The sequence below is a fragment of the Amblyomma maculatum genome, chromosome 2 (genome assembly GCF_055883805.1).
Source record: "Amblyomma maculatum isolate TAMU_Amacu chromosome 2, ASM5588380v1, whole genome shotgun sequence".
Taxonomy (NCBI): Eukaryota; Metazoa; Arthropoda; class Arachnida; order Ixodida; family Ixodidae; genus Amblyomma; species Amblyomma maculatum.
The window spans coordinates 173,663,123-173,683,295 of record NC_139345.1 but is presented as its reverse complement, the minus strand read 5'-3'; the positions used below and the strand labels follow the sequence as shown (position 1 = coordinate 173,683,295).

General features: G+C 43.8%; 1 protein-coding gene and 1 long non-coding RNA gene across 2 annotated transcripts in view; both read left to right on the top strand.

The window, feature by feature from the left end:
- The window catches only part of LOC146200458 (glutathione S-transferase 1-1-like), a 74,470-nt gene that overhangs the window by 7,364 nt on the left and 46,933 nt on the right, over window positions 1-20,173 (top strand). The window lies entirely within an intron of this gene.
- On the top strand, window positions 14,617-19,380 carry LOC146200459 (uncharacterized). The gene is made up of 3 exons (XR_014705240.1): window positions 14,617-15,327; window positions 16,087-16,491; window positions 17,228-19,380. It is a non-coding gene; the product is annotated as an uncharacterized LOC146200459 (long non-coding RNA).

The window sequence follows — 20,173 nt, the reverse complement described above, 5'->3', positions numbered from 1 at the left end:
TAGCATCCACGGCGCTTCTTGCAGCGCAGTTGTAGTTCGTGTACAAATAAAGGCGCAACTGATGCGAAAAGAAGTGGACAGTTTTGGTATTGCTTGCTCATCTTGCATTTGTTGCCCTGCAAACAAGCAGCATACATCCAGTCATTGCAAAAGCTATGTAAACAACACGCTGGGAGCGCAGTCGTAATCCGCGGATCGGCGCCTTGCTGTGGGAGTTTAGGGTTCACACACTAAATACTAAATGTTGTATGCTTACGTTGAAGCCCTTACGAGTCAATTTCTGGAGAAGCACTAAAAAACGGAAGGCGATGCTCGTGAGTCCGTCGCAATCGTGCGCGCGGCTGCGGGAGAGGCATGAGACGGAGACGGCGACGACTCGGAAGCTTGTGTTCGGAGCGGGCATGTAGTGAAGAGCAATCGAATCGCGTTGGATTTTGCGATGAAGGTACTGAAGCGGCGGCCACAGCACATTCTTTCATGCGCTGACCGTGGCCAGATTGAACATATAGTTTTGCAAAAAAGCTTTACCAGCCGAAAATAATTACGTCCGACTAACACGCGCATATAACAGCAAGTCATGAGCTAGCGATTCGTTCGAAATTTTTGGCTGCTCCTCTAATGTCGCAAAGTATGCTCGCGCGTCAGTATGCCTGTGTGAGTTTTACGCTTAGGTTTTGGACCTAAAGAGCGATGACAATAGCCCAACATTCAGGAACATAACGATATCCTCTCCCCCCTTTCGCGGCACATGTAAAAGGCTGAAGGAAATATTAGACAAGTGCCTTTTTATATGCGGTAGCGCTTGTTGCTAAAAGAAGCTAACTCTCATAACCTAAGAGTCATACGCTTCTGATTGCATGCCTAAATTACAGCATGAGCCCGTCGATGTGGCCTTTTCGGCAATCTCTAGGCAAAGCCCAAAACAATCTCGATGATCTCTAAGGTCGCATATTATATGGAAGGCTACTCAAATAGAAGAGAATATGTGAATAAAATATATTTTCTGAAGAAAAAAAGAACTCACAGAACAACATCGACGAGGTGCATGCAAGAGTGCAGCCGGCACCGCGAATAGCAGACGACATGAAGTCGTCACGGTTGACGTTGTGACGTCAGCAGCCAATGGTTGCCAGACCAGAAAGCTGATTCCGATATTAAAAATAAAAATAATTTTAAAACTATCTAGTGCACGGAATGAGTTCAAATTTCAAGGATTTATAATTTAACGCGTGAGGAGTGATGCAATAATCAGTTTATGCTCAATTGTTAGCTGTCATGACCCCTTTAAGCAGTAAGTTTCAAAAATTTAGTGGACGATTTTTTTTTTATTTATGCTAGAGGAGCGTGTCAGTTGTACTGCTTTAAAGAGAAGCTGAAACTGTTTTCGAATTGCATGAAATTCGGTGGTTGGAAAGAAGGAGTCTTGTTAATCATGTGTGTCAATTTCTTTTCAATGCTGTTGATAATAAAAGCAGAAATCGCTTGTTAAAAACGCGCCACGGTCACGCCCTCGTCGCTGCCGGGAGTGGCGGGGTCGGGGCGTCGAAACTAAGGAACAGGAGGATGTGGCGTCAATGTCGGAATGCCGGCCGGCCTGCCAGGCCGGCAGCGCGTTTTACACGCTTGCTTCGCTCCGTCCCACGCTTTAGGAATTTACGGATCAGCGCACTCTGTTGCTGCCGTTTGCTTTCTCGTGTTCAAAGATCCCATGAGGTCAACTAGGAGATGCGCAGCTGTTGCGGAGGGGCGCTCCGCCCGGTTCAGCGCCCTCCGACTAGTGAGCCTCTTTTGATCAGTTGTAAAATAAACGTCGGTCAATGTTCGAAAATTGTTTTCTTGTGTCATTACAAAACAAGCGTTCCTGTGAGTGTGTGAAGCAACTGCTGGCTATCAGCCCGGCTTTCCTTTGTGCGAACATCGGTGGTCCAGGCGACATGGTGCTTTATAGTCTCCCAGAGGAAAAGAAATTTTCGGAGCTGTGGGCCTCTGTCATGAAAAGGAAAAAAAATTCTTGCCTTTGAATTCAGCGGTGTTTTGCACTGATTATTTGCATGCCGATGACGGAATCGAATCTTGGCAGCGATTGCGGCCATTTGCGATTTCAATCCAATGAGCACAACTGAAGTCCGCGGTGGTTCTGTCATTGTTCCCACTCCTAATTAGGTCAATACCGTTGTTACACGCCTTTCTTCACCGTTGTTACGCTTAACCAAGGATATTGAACTTAAAACGCGATTCGCGGCTCACTGTTGTTACACAGCACGCCGCTGTTCTCAGCTATACGTCAACAATTGCCAATTAGTTACAGCAAGCAACATGCATGATCGGTAGAACGAAGCTGCATTTGCAATAATCATTTATAACGCAGTGTCCGGAGTGCCGTGCTGCTAGCGCGGCAACAGCGCGCTGAAGCATCGTCCGAACGCAGCACTGCCCCCACATATGCCGCGCCGGCCGCGCCTTCTGCAAGCTGTCCGTGGATTCCTTGCGCTAGCGTCAAGAAAGCGTGCTCAAATTTATTGCTGTCCTAAACAATAAGCCCAGGGATAACGGAATGCCGAAATTACTTTTATTGAGGCTCGCTGACCTGTTCAGAGATCCTCGTAGGATCTACGATAGAAGCAAGTGTAAGGTGTTTATTGCAGCACCAAGACCGTAGGCAACATCCGCAAACCAAAGCGACGGGAGTAGCGTTCGAACCAACAGTTGTTGTTGTTCTCCTCTAATGTGATGGCACATACCCACACAGGGGGATCGGCCAAGAATTGGGGTGCAGAGATATTAGATTTTGAGATGTATAACTAATAATAAATGCTAGGGAATAGAAAAGGAAATGTAGATATGATAAACCAAAATATATAATAGTGAATACTAACGCACGCAGTAAGAGAATAGTAAGATTTATATGTACAGAACAAAACTTCAAAGCATATTAGCCAGGTAGACGTTTTGTTTCTATTAAGAAGTTTTGAATGGCGTTGAAAACATACCTGTGGCTGTACCCAAGCATGGTGGCACCGAACGATAATAAAATTTGGCTGCTCAAATTAAGACCCAGCTGTTGTAACGGCTTCTCTAAGTACCGTTTTCTCATCATGGTAAAACGGCGGCAAAATATCAAGAAATGGTCTATTGTTTCCGGTTCCCCGCAGAATGCGCAGACAGGAGAAAGCGCCAAACCAGACCTGTGCATATAGAAATTTAGGGGCGGAATACGACAGCGTAGCCTTGTTAGAGAGACCTCAGTCTGCCTTGATTGACATGATTTCCTATTCCACGAATACTTGAGGGGCAGGTAGTCATCCGAGGATAAAATAGATCCAGACTGCGTGCTTAATAAGGCACGCCGCCGAAATCTTGCTGCTGTTATGTACGCTGTTGCCGGGAGGATGGGCAATACAGGGCCGTTCAGAGAATCTTTGGCTAGTCTGTCTGCAATCTCATTGGCTGTCACATTGCTGTGTCCTGGTACCCACACTATATGTATGAGCCTCAAATGTGAGGGGAGCAATGAAAGAAAGGTGTTTAAAATTTGCGAGTCCATATTCGAAGAAAGCGACAAGCACGAAGAATAAGAGTCTGTAATTACAGCCACTGTTGAGTATGTTGTGTCTAGTTTGCGCAGAGCAAGCACCACCGCCAGCAACTCCGCCTGGAAAATTGGAGTAAAATCCGGAAGACGGACTGAAAAAGCCCAGTCTAAAAGCGGACAGTATATTCCAACGCCGGCTTTTTCATTAAATTGAGAAGCATCCGTTGCTATTGTTATGCTAACGGGAAGACTTTGTAAATGATCTTCTAATAATCCATTTAAAATGTGAGGTGCTAAGTGTTTCGCATTATTTGGGAAAATGTCATCAAAGATAATTTGAACCAACGATGCACTTACTTTTGTTGGAAAGATGTTAGAAAGGACTACGTGCAAAGGTTGTAACAGATTTTGCACTAGAATTACCTGCGGGGTATGAAACCGAGGCCATACGACTCCAAAAAAGGAGTCTGGCTCGCAACAAAAAATTGATATGGAGCGGTGGAATTGTGATTCATATATTTTCAGATACGTCTGGACAGTCAAGAATTGTAATCTAGTTATTAACGGTGGTATTCGGGCTTCAAGGTATAATACATTATTAGCCACGAATTTGGGGAGCCCAAGGCATAATCTAAGCGCTTCCCGCTCTAAAAGAACAAGCGGACGAATTTTGTAAGCAGGTGAACCAGAAAATAACACAGATCCAAATTCTATAATTGGGCGGACATACATAACATAAAACATTAATAGTGCGTCTCGCCGCATCCCAGACCTTGGACTGCTTAACCTGCGCAACATACCCACAGCACGTGCCCCCTTCGCTGCAACATGTTCAATGTGATCCCTCCATGCCAGATGGTCATCGTAAATCACCCCTAGATATTTCAAAGACTTAACTTGAGGAATCATTTCCTGCTTAAATGTTAGAGCAAGAGTTACCGGATCCTGAATTTGGAAAACAAGGAACGCGCACTTTTTAACATTTAATTTAAATTTTAAGTCATCTAACCAATTTTGAAGGAAGCTTAGGTACGATTGCAGGCGCCTGTTGAGGGATTGAATGTCAGGTGCAGCCGTAAAGAATGCGATGTCATCCGCATAGACATACGTGCGGATCTCCTGATGAGTGGGAATTGAACTCATTAAAATGTTAAAGAGCACGGGCGAGAGAACTGCCCCTTGAGGGACACCTCTGGTTTGTTGATATTTGCTAGAATGTACTCCATTCAATGAACAGTAAAATTATCTGTTTTGTAGGAATGTAGATATCCAATCAATTAAGTATTGTGGAAAGCATAGCGATTCTAATCTGTGCAATAAAATTCGGGGCTCTACACTATCATAAGCCTTCTCTATATCTAGAGTCACCAATGCAGCATGCATTTTTTTGCGCCGCGCAAGAAGAATTCGACTCTCAAGGTCGCTATGTGCATTCCATATTGAAAATTTTGCTCGAAATCCGATTTGACAGGGACTAAGAATATGTTTTTGTTCGACAAACTCGGTAACACGTTTGAGTACGACCCTTTCAATTAATTTTACCAAGTTTGATGTTAAAGATATTGGTCTGATATTTTCCAAAGTATAGCCACCGCCATTGTGTTTCCGTAAAGGAATCACTTTGGCTAGTTTCCAGTCACCAGGTATCCAAGAATGAATAATTGAATAATTTACCAATTCTAACAAGGAATTTGGAGAAACTTCAAAGAGGATTTTTAACATTTTTGACGTTACTCCGTCAGGGCCAGGCGCAGCAGTTGGCAACGTCATTATAATCGAAGAAAGCTGAGAAAAAGTAATTTTAGGAACATCCTTAACCGTATATACTGGGCCTACTAACGTAGGGTATTTGGGAAGTGTTGACAAAAAACGCTTTTCTAAACCTTTAGCGATGTTTTCTACTGTTCTAAGAGCTTCTTGAGGAGTCGAAACACATGAGGGTAAATTTTCTGAGACAGGAATCTTTTTCCGCGATTTTAAAAACCTGAAAAGTGCACGTCTGTTATTAGATTGTGAAAGGTAATTGAAATACTCATTATCATAATTACCTTTCGCTTGTGCGACTGTGTGTTTAAATGCAGCTGCAAAAAATTTATAATCATGCCAATTTTTGGGGCACTGGTTGTGAAGGAGCTTCTTCCATGCAGCCTTTCTTCTTCTATAATCGCGCGAACAATCTGCATTCCACCATTTTGGTGATGCATTGCCTTTAGATGTACGTACTAAAAATTCACACTTCTTACGACAGGATGCAATAGCCTGGCATAATGTTTGCGATTTTAACTCTTCCGTAGACTCAACCACTGACTCAAGAGACGAAATCAAAAATGAGTGAAGCTGGTTATAATTTACGTATGATCTAAACTGAGATGTCGGCAGAGTTAAGCGGCAGTTAACCTCAAAAACAATAGGTATATGGTCGCTAGAGGTGCCACCATCAATTGTCGACCAATTTAGTATAGAAACACTAGTGTTTGAAAAAGTTAAATCTATCACAGATTGACTGTGAGCACGTACAAAAGTTGGTAAGCCAGAATTCATGCAGTGAAGGTTATTGTCTGAAAGCCAATCCCACAGACGCTTGCCGCAGGGATCCCTCTTTTAACCCCACGATACATGGTGCGAATTAAAATCTCCAGCCAAAATAACCGAATTTTGACAATTAACTAGTAGGTGGTCTAGAGATCTGAGGGCCCGCTTGCACAAACGATCTTAAGACTGTCTTAGCTAAGTCCAGACTTAACTGCAGTCTTAAGGATAGGCCGTTAGCATGGCTGCTTAAGACTGGAGCCAAGACTGGGCTTCAGTCTTGACTTGAATAAGTCGCTTGCAAGATTACGACTCTAGTGCCGTCTTAGCTAAGACACAAGGACGGCAGGTACCTAAGTAGCGAAACAGAGGAAAGCAGGGACATGCTGGCCCCGTCCCAGCTTTGAGATGTAAACATTGCCATTCTTGCGTTGTGCTAGATCCGTGCCGTTGCTTTTTTGCGACTTAAGATTGTGTCATGAGGTAAAATGACTAACGTGGTTGCTGAGGGTGTTCATGGAAGCCACTCTGGTGAGCACGGGCTGAGCCGAAGTGAGCAACGAAGATTGCAGTCGGGTGTTTTGCTGTTTGGCCTGTGCGCTCACTAGTTCGTTTTTTTCCTCTGTCAGCATTCGTTCTACAGCAGTCTATTTCTCTGCAACTGTTGAAATCACTGGTTCTGCGTTTCGGCATCCGGCTGCAAGCGTTCGAAGCATTTGGGCCCCTTTCGCGGCGCAGTAAGGCAGCCAAGCACATCGTTAACCAGTGAGCGTTCAGTGAAAAGAAAGAAAAAAATAGAATGTGCGATAAAATCGTCCTTGTGACTATAAGTGCGTCTCCGGTGATGGCCGAAGAGCTTCCGCGTCCAACGCGCATGCTGTGATGTGTAATTTTATTCGACGTATGTGTGTGTGCGCGCTTATGTGTGCGTGCTGTGCACCGTGTGCATACGTCTCGTGGCAAGGTGATGAGTTGTGCGCGTGATCACGCCTGTGTCACGTCTGTGGTCGTCGGTGGCTTTAATGCAATGCTGTGCTCTCTACATGCCTCCATTTTACTGTCTCCGTACTGTAAACGACCGGTGATCAGCACAAACTTTCGTCCTTGGGTCGTGTTTGTGTTCACAAAGCATTTGGGCTGCGATTGGCGTGAATTGCAGTAACATTCGCGCTGCAATTAACGCACAAATGGCAAGAAAGGTTTTATGAAGTTGGATGTGAGGAAAAATCGGGAAGAGACACGCACAGACCACGTTTCCACTAGTTGCTGCTATCGCAGCATTTTATTTTATTCCTTTATTTTTGCAATGTGCGCCACAGATGTGCTACCATTTTTCCCCCCGCTTTAGTACAGATATGTTCTTTGTATGAAGATTGGGAAAGACTCAACCTTGCTATTATCTTTGTTTTTGCTGGCCGTATTTTTACCTTTTGACATAATAGGGATTGCGGTATGGTGTGTTGCACTGCAGAAAACAGTCTAGTTTGATAGCTAACAAGGGGTATATTCATTACCTGTGTTGCTTGATGTTGATTAAATATAGTAAGCTTGACAGACAGGACTTTTTGCGTGGCACATGTCTTCAAAAATCGGAACAGCTGTCTGACGATTTGGTGGTGCTCCACATTTGTGAATAGGGCATACACGTGCATACACATAACAGCGCATGCACATAAAACATCAAGTGCTTAAGCGACTCTTACTAAGCGGTGTCAATGACAGGACTTGTTGCCGCTTGGCTGGAATACCAAGCACTCATGCATCAATTGTAGTCGTAACAAGTCATTGCTAGACATTTGGTCATTACAAGTCATTTTATTCATTTCTAATCAATTGCAATTACAGGTCGTCGGTACACATGTGGGTCATCACAAGTCATAACCTCTAATAATACCACTATCATTTTTCCTTTCACCTGTTCTCATATGACAGACACTTCCCGGTGACCGGTCCGCCGCTCACCTACTGAAAATTAACAAATCGACTATGTCTTCATTCAAGCACCCATTTAGTGCTGTCTGTACATCCTCTGCCCATACGTTTTGAGAACATGATTTTTTTTTGTTTACAGGATTTAGCATGTCAAGTTTTAAGCAATGCCATAGTCGGGATGTGCACAAGCTTACTGTGCCTTTTTTTAACATACACTGAGATTGCCCAGTGCACGGCCAGCTTTGTGTTTAGTCACCATCAAAACGCAGACACCAAGGCAGAATCGAAGTAGGGTTCTCCAAATCTAGCAGTCAAGTTCCATAAACTGGGCCACTGCGTTGTGCTGAGACAACATTAGTACCCATAGGCCGCCGAGCTGCAAGCTGTGATGTGAATAATGTAATTTAGGGCCTAGGAACAACACAAAGGCTTGGTAATGAGAAATTATTGAGGCTGAAAACAAGGCAACTAACGAAGGAAACAGTTTATTTTGCAAGAGGAAATTACTGAGAAAAATTATTCTTGAAAAAAACAACAACAAAAAACTCATAAGCAACAGGCATGCAAATGCTTGCTGGGCACTGGCCTTATTAGACAGTGACCAACTAGCATGAGTCTCTTGCTGCTGGCTGAAAACATTTTGCATGCACTTGCACAATGACATCGGCAAAGGTGTTCATAGAACGGCTGAAAAAAGGAAACATGCAGTAGACTGAAATCAGTGACCCCCCCCCCCCTCCCAACAGTCTTAATAATAACTGTCAGCATTTCCAAACAAGGACCACTGAATAGGAATGTTGCATGTTTATGTAATTTTATTTAATATTTAATGTATTTAATAAAAATTGCATTGTAATATTCTAAATGTTACACAGGTACCTCTTGAAAAATTCAGTGCACTATGCATCACATTGTGAAATACAAAACAGCAATTTAATAATAATAATATTATAATATGCTTTATTTTTCTTTTAATACAAGGAAAGGAGCAGCCACTAAAAAGCTGCTTCGAAGAGCAGCTTGACGCCCCGGCTGCCCCTGTATGTGATGGCATTTAACAGCAGAGAAGTCACGCTTACACAATGAATAAATAATGAATGGAGAAATAATTAGATTACAAAAAAGCACAAGGTAAATTAGGAAAAATACATGAAAATAATACAGAGACATGCTGCACAATAGAACACTTAATTTAAAAATATGTATTCATAGAACATTTTACAGATTAATTTAATGGGAGGAAGAGAGAAATCTTGACCACTATAAGGGAATTATTGATTTAATATGGTAGAAAGCCTGAAGCGAAGCATCTGCTTGACATAGTTCGTCCGGCATGCTGTAACGTGCCAATGCTCCGGGTTACGGGTGTCGTATGTGTGTGTTGTCTTGAAGCGCTGCTATGAGTGTTAGTGTGTTGTCCTTTTTATTGATGTCTTGTTTATATAATCACAAAAGCCTGTAGGTATACAAAGATGTTACTTTACCCATTTTTAGCTGCTTAAATATTGGTCCTGTATGTTCGAGGTAAGAAGCTTTAGCAATATTTCTTATTGTACGTTTTTCTGCTGTTGTTGTTGCCCATACTAGCAAGGAGTAGTTCAGAACTGACGAAAAGAGTGAATTATAAAGCATAATGTTAATGGTAAGTGGAAATACTGGGAAATGTCTGCGTAGAGAACCTATTGTGTGTGGTAGTTTGTTGACTAAATATTCTATGTGAACTTCCCATGTCATGTGCCCTGAGAAGTACACGCCTAACGTTTTCACAGAGAGCAATTTCTGTTTTAGTGCCACTGAGTGTATTGATAGAGCTCGATTGCTTTATTTGTGGGATGGAAGAGAACTGCTTTTGTTTTATTGTCAGTGAGTTTTAGACTGTTTTGACACGCTCAGTGTTCAGTTTTTTTTCCAAGGTTATGTTAGCCCGACTGGATAGCTCTATGCCCGAGTGACAGAGAAAAACAGACTTGTATCATCAGCGTAAATGTGTTTTGCAGATGAATCTATGGAAACAAGATCATTACTGTAGAGAATAAAAAGAAGGGGGCCTAAAAGACTGCTTTACGGTATTTCTCTGTATACCATATTGGTGGGCATGTCCCCCCCTCCTTTTTTTTTCCCCTGAAGTTTCATTTAAACCCAGCCAAACACCCCATTAAAATTGTAGCATCCCATCTACTTTCAAATAATAGGTTAACCATTGTCAATATGAGCTGCTGGTGCACATGCAGTTAAAGAATCACAGTGTTCGGATATTAGCGAGGACAAAGAACATACTTTCATTAACGGTATTTAACGTCCCTTATGAAATCAGGTACGAAGGAGAGTGCATAAATATGTCAACAACCATTTACTGGTGCTGGGTGTTGTGACCGTGACCTACTTTGTCTGCTGTAATCATTAAAGGTATTGAAAACCTCTGCCTGGAGGCTGAAAACCACTGAAAACCTCATGCCTGGAGGCTTTGTAGGAGGCTTTCACTTAACAGCCAAAGCAAAGATTAAGATGCTAGACAAGTGACGATACTGCACTTATAGAGCTGACGTGAAGAACAGTATGCAATTTTGTTCTGCTGTACCATAATCGAGCTATTTCTCTGCTGAAATATTTAAATTTTTGTAAGCAGGAATGTGTTGAAACAAAATGCTTTCAAACTTGGCATATTGCAATCATTACACTCAATTCTTGGCCTTTTGTGATTCACATGAATATTTCAATGATGACCATTTGGAAGTGAAGTGCGGCATAGCACAACCACAAGGAAATGTATACAATTAATATATCATGATGCAGAATCTTAGCAAAATAGCCTGTTGTGCACATTGTTTCCATGCACTCAGCCTGCTCAATAACCTAAAGAAAAACTAAGCAATTTAAAAAGATCATGAGCCTTAAAGGGTTGAATGTTGAAGGATTGTAGTTTGTCATGTAAAATATTGTGATGCTACTATCTGAAAAAGCCTGAGCCAATGGCAAATAAAGATGAGACGGTTTTCAGCGTTCTGCACGTCGTAGTGCAACTAAGTCTCTGTGCCAGCAATTAAGTGCGGTTCGTGCAACACTGACAAAAATTCGAATAGTTCAGGCTTATTAACAATACTGCGGGCATTAACATTTAGCAGATTGAGTCCCTTATTGAATATTTGTCAATGGTCTTTATCGCATGAGCTGCCGCAAGTGCTGCTCAGCTTAACACGACTGTTAGTTTCCATGTTCCAGGTATAGGCTACACCATTTACTCTCAGTTTGTCACGGATAAGTTTAACTTTTGTGCCTGCGTCTTTAGCGTCTTTTGCTGATTGCCACAGTAGCTTTCACAGTAACATAATACATAAATAAGTAATGCATAAAGGACAAGCCTTGGTTCAGAGCTGGATTTTGCTACAGCACATTTTTATCGTGGTAATACAGCCTGAGAAAAAGGTCTTCGAGACATGGGACAGAATATACAAGGGAGTTGGAAACATCTCTCACATTCTTGGCAAACACATAACGTACCTGCCTGCAGCAACAGGTAGTATCAGTATTCAAAACACATTGCTCACATTGGATACAGGAGTCTGAGTATGTGAACTCTGTGGGATAATAAAAGCGTTCCAAAAGTTGCATATGCAGTAATACATTTTAAACAGTGTATTGATACTTTGCTATAAATGAATGCAATTGCCTTTTTAATTGCATAAACACTTTGCAAACATCTGCATTCTTGTGAATCACACTTTAAAAGCAGGCCGGTCAGGACTCCACCAACTGCCTCCACAAAAGTGAGTGCTTAAATATGCTGGAGCCTGATACAGCAACTTTTAAGGTTTGCTAGATATGTTAGAAGTCCATTGGCAGCTGCAGCTTCACATGTGTTGACACTGATTGTTTCGGCACCACACAAAGCTGACAAGGCTGACACCAACAGCACAGGTGCAACGGGTCTCACTTCTCTAGCGGCACTGTGAACATCCAAGTTGCACACACTGAACACATAGTGCTGACACCAAGCACACATGAGCAATCAAAACGATCTGCAGCTGGTCTCACTTCTGGTGATGCTGTGAAGGGCTTCACACAATAAGCACGCAGCGTTGACACCAAAAGCAGCGGGGACGTATAAACATCCAACCATCAACGAGCTACTTGCGAGCTGCTACCTGAGATGGCAGAACAAGTGCTGTTTGAACAGCGCAAAATCACTGAAGCACTAATGCGAAGACGATCAGTTGGTTTGTGCACGCTCTCAGATGCAGCCCAGCACTAGGATCTTGAAGAGAGTGCAATGGATGGCGCCCACGACACGTTGAAAGCCTCCCAAAGCTTTGATGTATTCACGCCAGGCCCATCCTCCGGAGAATGACGGCTGGAAAGAAGACGTACGTGTTTCACTTGTGACACATGTTTCAATTGCTCTTGATTTGGAACCTACATGTAGCGGTACGAACGCATATTTGAGCTGCACGCCCCATTTTACACACTGAGCGGAAAGAAAGAGGCGATTAGCAAGCGAGACTCATGCGAGGTTTGAAACCGGCAGCTCGTGCCGCGTTTAGCCGTATAGTCACACCACTAAAGGCCCCCGTGGGATATACGGTGCCAGTACACACAACAGGGGAAACGAAAAAAAAGAAATATGTGCGTCGCAACAACTACGACGACAAATACGGCAACCAAGAAATGGGTTCGGAAACGCACCATCAATTATTCTGCATCGCCCGGTATCATAGCACAAACAAAACGGTGATGAACAGCATCACTACGTTTCGCGTACTATTATTATTTTTTTTTACTGCATTCACCGTTTAATACACGAGAGACGTATCATAGCAAAGCACCCGCGCAAAAGAATGGCGAAAATGTTCAAGCTCACCTCAAGCCGACGAAGCCAGCGCGACTCGCATGGCAGTCCAAAGAGCAACGGAAGAACGTCGACACAAGTTCCCAGTCACTAAACAACTCCGAGAGGACGCGTGTCACCTCTGCATCAACACGAAGGGGTACAGAAAAACTTAGTTGCACGTTTTCCACGCTCGAAGGGGTCTATCATGTGTATCCAGCCGTAGCAGCCGCACTGCAGCCATTTTGAATCTTAATAAAGTTCGCAGTTAAGACTGCCTGAACGCTGTCTTTAAGCTCCGTCTTAAGCCGCGTTCAGACTACGTGCGCAACGCACGTATCGTTCGTAAGGATCGTAAGCGTAAGCGCAAAAAACGTAACGTGCCTGTTCAGACTGCTGTCGTATTGAGCGTAAAATGCGCAACGTACGCAGCCAGCGTGGGCGTAAATGTCGGAGGACCCGCGACTTTTACGACTAGCAGAGATACGTCTGTTACGCGCGACCAATGCGCACAGCCGTTTCGGTTTTCCCTTTCCGGTCACGGGGCTTCCGGTCCTCCCAGATTTCGCGCGCAAACTACTAGTAGGCGACATCATCCAACGCTCCTACTCTGCTGCAGTGTCTCGGCTCGCCGGTGTTATTGGTGTTGTGTCGGTGATTGTGTCTGTTTGGTGATTGTGTCTGTCCGCAGATTGATCATGTGCAGTGCGGAATCTTCGCTGTGGAATTATCAGCCTCTCGTAAAAGAAGTTCGGCAGAGGCCGGCTCTCTACTACGAGTAGCTGAAATCGCACAGAGAGAAGTGCAAAACGATGCCTGACTGCAAATTGCCAGTGCGCTGAGTCAAAGTAGTAAGTGGTTTATCAATCCGTTTTTTCATGCGCGAACAAGCTCTCAACAAGCAAATGTTTCCTCTAGTTTAGAAAACTGAGGTTATGGAGGCGGGGAATGCCCGCAGCCCATCCGCTCCGTTGACAAGTGAGGAAACAGCTGGCCTGCAGCGAAAGGCCGATGCGGGGCGACGTTGCGGTCGGGCCGCAGAACGGAGCTGGTGCGGACTCGTCGAAGTTTGAAAGAAGCTCACCGTAAAAGAGAAAAATAAAACTGCATTTTCTGAGGGGGGACGAGGTTCCGCGGACGTTTCCGTGTCTGCCGCGCGCCCCGGCTCATTGTTTGGAGTCAGTAGTACGGCCTTTGAGTCACCGCCTCGGCCCGTCTCCAAGATCGCTCCGGGGCACTGGTAAAATCGCAAGCAGGGATGCAGGCGGACCGTACGCCTGGTTTGGTGCGAGAGAGTGCGATCACGGGACACCGAGCGGGAGTGCGCGATACGTCGACAATGAGAACGGGCTCGTGAAGAAATGTGCGAAGGAGTGAGCGGTGCGGTAGCACGGTGAGCGGACGTTTGAAAACTGTGTGCGAACGTGCGTGTGTGAAACGAAGTGTATTTATAATCGAGTTAATTGTTAATATACCCATTGTTCTTTTTCGTATTTTATTTGTGTGTCCAGTCTTTTCTTTCACATCTCATTTTGAGCTTGAAGAGCCCAGACCTCCGCTATCAGCCGCTTGCTAACCGGCGCCATGTTGAGAGCGCTGATTGGCCGGTCGTAAAGAACGCATCTTACCGAACGGCCCAGTGTGAACATGCGCGGTCGCAAGCTACGTAAACGGGAGTTCCAGCCACTATGCGCACTGCGATAAATACGATACTTACGACGGATGCGCACGTAGTCTGAACGCGGCTTTAACCGCAGTCTTAAACGCGCACTGAAAGTTTTGTGCAAGCGACTTAAGCCGTAGGGAAATCTAAGCTAAGAACGCTGGCCATAGGGACATAGAGAGCCAACCGAGATAGACTTGATGCCTGCACAAAGCCTATGAACGAGCTGGACAGTCACGACGTTTGCCGCAATATTTCACCGAGAGGTGGCAATGCCTTAGAAGTAGCGCTTGGCTTGACGCTCATATACGCGTTTTTGTTTTTGTTTTAAACCCTTGCCTTTCTTGCGTTGTTTTGTCAAATAAGGATGTGCGCGCCGCTTCTCGGCAGCTTAACAAAATAACTGAAACTGCACTAAATCCCGTCGTCATGTTTTGGGAGGCCGTAAAACTAAATAGATGGTCACTCGTTGTGTGTTGATCGGCGTGGTGTGCGTTCGCTCACGTTTTCTCGTTCGTCGAATGCCTGCGGAGCGTCAGTATCGCGTGCTGCCCGTTGCAGATCTCCACTTGTGTCGTGAACGTGCTTTCAGGGACAGGAAATATCCCTGCGAGTTTGAGCTGCAGCTGCGATCTCGCTTCGGCAGGGTCAGCATCCGTTAACCGAGCCCGACTCATCGCAGTCATGCGGTAACTTCATACTGCCTGGTGCTTCTGGCGTTGAAGTTTTTGCCACCGGCGGCTTTCTCATAAAGGCTAGTGAACCGGTCGGCGTGGACGAGTCGACGGCAAGCCGGGCAGTAAGAAGAGTCGTTGTCGCACTGAAACGGAACGCCGCAGCCTGGACACGGTAAGAGCCGCCGTTGTCATTTCACCCATTTTGCCTATTGTGATGTTTCTTGATTAGTAGAGTCAAGGCAGGAAGAAATAGAAGAAAGTGCTTAAATCGTGTACCTTTATTTAGCGGTTGTTGTGATATACAGGGCCCATAGCGGACGTTAGCGACAGCGAAGCAATATTATCAGGAACGTTTATTTTTTTCACCTATTACGGTCATAAGCGTTTATTGCCTTGATCGAGCACAACGGTACCGATTGCGCACCTTGACGGGGTTTGCATCATACAGGGTCTACGACAAGTTTTTTTTTCTGCTTTTTTTTTTTTCAAGGCTTGCCATGTGGCATAGAATGAGGCTGTCTTTTAACTTAAAGGGAATCATGCAGTCTATTTTATTCAAGGAATCGGAGCAAGCTCCGGCTCTTAATTTGTCCATTAGCCACAAGTGTAAATGTTCCTCCTGTGTAGCCGACAGCCGATCCAACTTCTTGTAGTCGTCTTATTCTTGACGGCTGCATTCCTGGGCATGTCCATAAAATGTGGTGAAGATCCATCTCGGCAGCTGGCCTTGGACACTTAGGGCATGTGCTCTGCACTGCATCCTCTTCAGAGCCTCATCGGCACGTCACCGATGGAGTAAGGGACGACAAGTCTTGCTACGCAATAGCATCAGCGTGGAATTCAATCTCGGTTTTGTGCCACCACATGATTACCTGCAACTGTGACTGATGAATATGCGCACCAGAAATGATACAGATTTCCTGCTTTACAGCTGGCCATCCCAGGATGAGCTGCCGGGCTGCATGAGCGACTTCTGTGCTGCTGGATGTTTCCCTGGCATCGTGGGCGCCATCGATGCCACTCATGTCAAGATCCAGGCCCATGAGCTGTACGAGGGAGCGTACATATAAATAGGCATTTCTACCACTCCATCTTCGTGCAGCTTGCGGTGGACAGCAAGTGCCAGATCCTCGATGTGGTCGCAAAGTGGCCCGGTGGCACATATGACGCACGAGTGCTCACACACAGCGCCCTCGCTCAGCTCTTCAAACCGGGCACTTACACCGGCATCCTGCTGCAGTGGCTATCCATGCAGACTTTGGCTCCAGAATGCGGACATGTGTGGCAAAAAGCAATACAGTGCAGCTCACGGCACCACCAGAGCAGTGATTGAAAGGTAGGTGCGCAGCACATTCTAAATATTGGATTGCATGGTATCCCGGACACTGACCGGTTGTGGATGTCCGTGTTGTTCGAACAGCTTGGTACAGTTGCAAATGTTGTTGAGCGAACAATGTATGCTGAAAGAAATTAACTTTGATGTCGCATTTGTTTACTAGTTAAATAACACTGCAGTCAAATAACTTTGGCCAAGCCTGTGGGGGGGGGGGGGGGGAAGCTGTTCAGCAAACAAACAAATTATGGTTGGATGTCAGTCAAGTTATATTTGTTGAATGACACATATCAATATTTACTTAGCAACTAGATTTGTTCAAAAATCATAGCATTATTTTGTCATTTGAGCACGTTATATATTTCCTTAAATGAAGGTATCGAAATATTTCCATTCATTAATGATGCAAAGGTATTTACTGCATTACATTTCACCGGACACGTTTACAGGTTGTGTGATAGCCTGGAAGAACGAATGCTCAAAACATACATTCCATGTACAGCATATTAAGAAGCTGTCAGTTCCATAAACCACAGGTTACTCAGAGCAGATGTGGCGTTATTTAAAATGCATCATGATGGAGAGAAAATTTTTATTATTCATTCACTTATTATTCATATTATTCATATATTATTATTCATATGCATTCACTTTTACTGCAGCAACTTGCGTTACGCGCGTCACCAACTTTATAGTGGCATTGCATAGCCCACTCACGATGGTTTTTTTTTTTTTGTAGGACAATAGGGCAGCTGAAACGCTGCTTCCATTCCCTCCACGATCAGCAGCACATGTCACTGGACCATGTGTGGACCAGCATCATGACGAGGTGCTAACTCCACAACGTGTCCCAGGAGTATGCGTGCAGCATAGGCAAGCAAATGGAAGTGCAAGATGAAGTGTCTGTACATGCTTATCCTCACTGGGGTTATAGATTTATGCTGCGCAAAGGCATGGTGCAGCAAGATTTCTCCTGCTTTAAGTACAGTTATGTGAAATGAATTATGCCTGTGCTAGTCACTGAGTTTAATGTTTTCACTGGGTGACTTCTCATGACCGGATAACTATGCAAATGTGCTTATTTCACTATGTGCTTCGTCAGTCTTGTACTGACATCCTGAAGCCTACGCAAGAGTGTGCATTGAAGTATTTGCTGTTGAGCTGTTTAACATTGCAGTACATATAGAGCATAACATATGGAGCATAAACATCTTTTTACTTCATTTTGGTTGTAACGTCCAATTCGAGACATGTAAACAGGAGATTATATTTGAGCACTAAGCTTAATGTCTACCTGCAGTGGAGTTACAGTGGTTAGGGTGCTCAACTACTGCACCCGAAGATGAAGGATTGAATCCTGGCTATGGTGGCCACATTTCGATGGAGACAAAAACATAGGCGCCCGTCTGCTGTGCAATGTCAGTGATTGTTAAAAGATCCGAGGTGGTCGAAATTTTCCTACCTCTCCACTACTGCATCTCTCATAGCTTGAGTCACTGTGGGATGTTAAGCCCAATAAATGAAACCAAGCGTAACCTTAACATCGGTTACACCAAGAGTAGGTTCAGTGTGGTAAAGTATGGTACTTAACAGATTACACATATGTTTTTAAGCTGGGAATTTGTTATTTTAATACCTACAATATATATTTTGTTACAGTCTGTGCAGTAAATTGTTAAACATGCAATATGTTTTTCCATCACTCAGAGATTGCCATTTTGTCAAATACTTGCATGGCATCAGAGTGCAATGGTAAACTCTGGGAGACTTGGTGAATGTATGCAAAAGTAGAAGCGCGGGCTACCATATTGTGGTAGGTGTTCACAGCCCCAGATTTTGTATAAATTGTCTCGGATGGCATCCATGGCAGCAATGCTCGGACGAGCCATGGGGCATAAAAATAAAATGCGAACTACCTGCTCAAAGTGTAACGAGTAATTTTGCCATCAACTTTCAGTGATCACACCTGTATTATTGGCAGTGCTTACATTGCAATTACAGTTCCGACAACTGAAGAGTATATATAGGGCCACAGAAAACTGTCTTATTATTTGCAGGTACAATATTCAACAACATTTTGGTTAACCTTGTATTAGAATGTTTATAGCCTTTTGTAGCACTCCTCACCCACCATGATTCAAATCATGTGCATGTTTTGTTGTGTCAAGTTTTTATGTCAACTAAGCTTTTCTGCATTATACTCTTGCAAGTGCTTCAAAAGTATTAATTCCACCCTTTGAGACCAATACCTGTAACCATTACAAACTGTTGTTTGTTATTTATTCTCTGCTGCTCACTATGTAGCGTGACCAGCAGAACAAATATCAGCATGTCTGGTGTGTGTAAGGCATCTACAACTGTCATTTTGTACTTTTCTCAAGTATATGTTGTTTTGCTTGTATGATAATATTTCTTGCCAATGTGGGCCATCATTTCCTCAATTGTATGCTGCGAGAATAGTATATGCAAATGACTTTGCTCAATGTCGTGCTGGTGCTGGTCACATGCTTGCATTAAATCACCTCAAGGGCTACTGGTCTTGCATGTCTGTATATGGTTGCAATACCACTCGTAACCTGTGCACATCCAACACCCAGAACAGGCCAAAATTATATGACTGGAAGAAAAGTACCTGGTCGTTTTTGTTTATCTGCAGGAAAAAACGGTGAGAGCAAATGGTGTGGTTGCACAAGTATACCACATTACTGTCATGGTGGCAACTGCTGTAGTCATATGAACAGCTGTATTTGTCAACAATACTGTAACATATTTGTGTTCATTTATGTTTCAGAAAGTGGGGTGTGGAGTACTGACATTTTGATATACAAATCGAGTACATTTGTGGGGAAGAATGCATTAGAATAAATATTCTACAAACTGGTGCAAAAATAATAAAATATAATAGAAATCAAATTTTGTCATTTTTGCCTAACATTTGCACATGACTGATATTGTGCATAGGCATACACCGAAACTAAAAGTACATTACAAATGTTACACAGCTTTGGACATACAATTTTTTTTTCAATAAGGCCCTGCATAAAACTAGTGGGAGCTGTCATATCGTGGCAGAATGCAGTGAACTTCCATATACCTATATCAGCCTTTAAGGATCCAGAAAAATCTGCGCTTTATAAGAAAGCATTATTTATTTAAGGGGCCTGAATAAAATGACAGAAACCATTTGTACCTGACGTGCACTTGCGCGATTTTGTCTGCTTTTTAAATGAAAGCGTATTGAGAACGACGTTATTATCGGTTTTCGTAAAGCGCTTTATTGGGCACACCGTCGCAATGGCCCTCTTTACGAAACGGCCCCGTCGCGTTTTGAGAATACTTAACTGCATGGTCCACGCGATCACGGTGAAGCGTGGAAGCTTTCAAAGTAAGGTGATTGAGAAATTAACGGTATATTTGGTATTTTTACACTAGTCACAAATTCAAATCAACTTTTCAGAAGACGGATAGATTAACAAGCATATTTCAATTGTATAGATTTTTTCGCGAAGCCCCTCTAAAACGAAAACCGCATATTTTGAAGTTCGTCAATACGTCCCCGTTTTCTATTCAGGGATGTTGCGGGCATGTGTTTCAACCTGTGCCGCTGCTAAGCGCAAGTTATTCTTTTAGTGCTATTGCGGTCCGTTTTGTATACCGCTGGTAAATAGGTTTACAGGCAACGTTC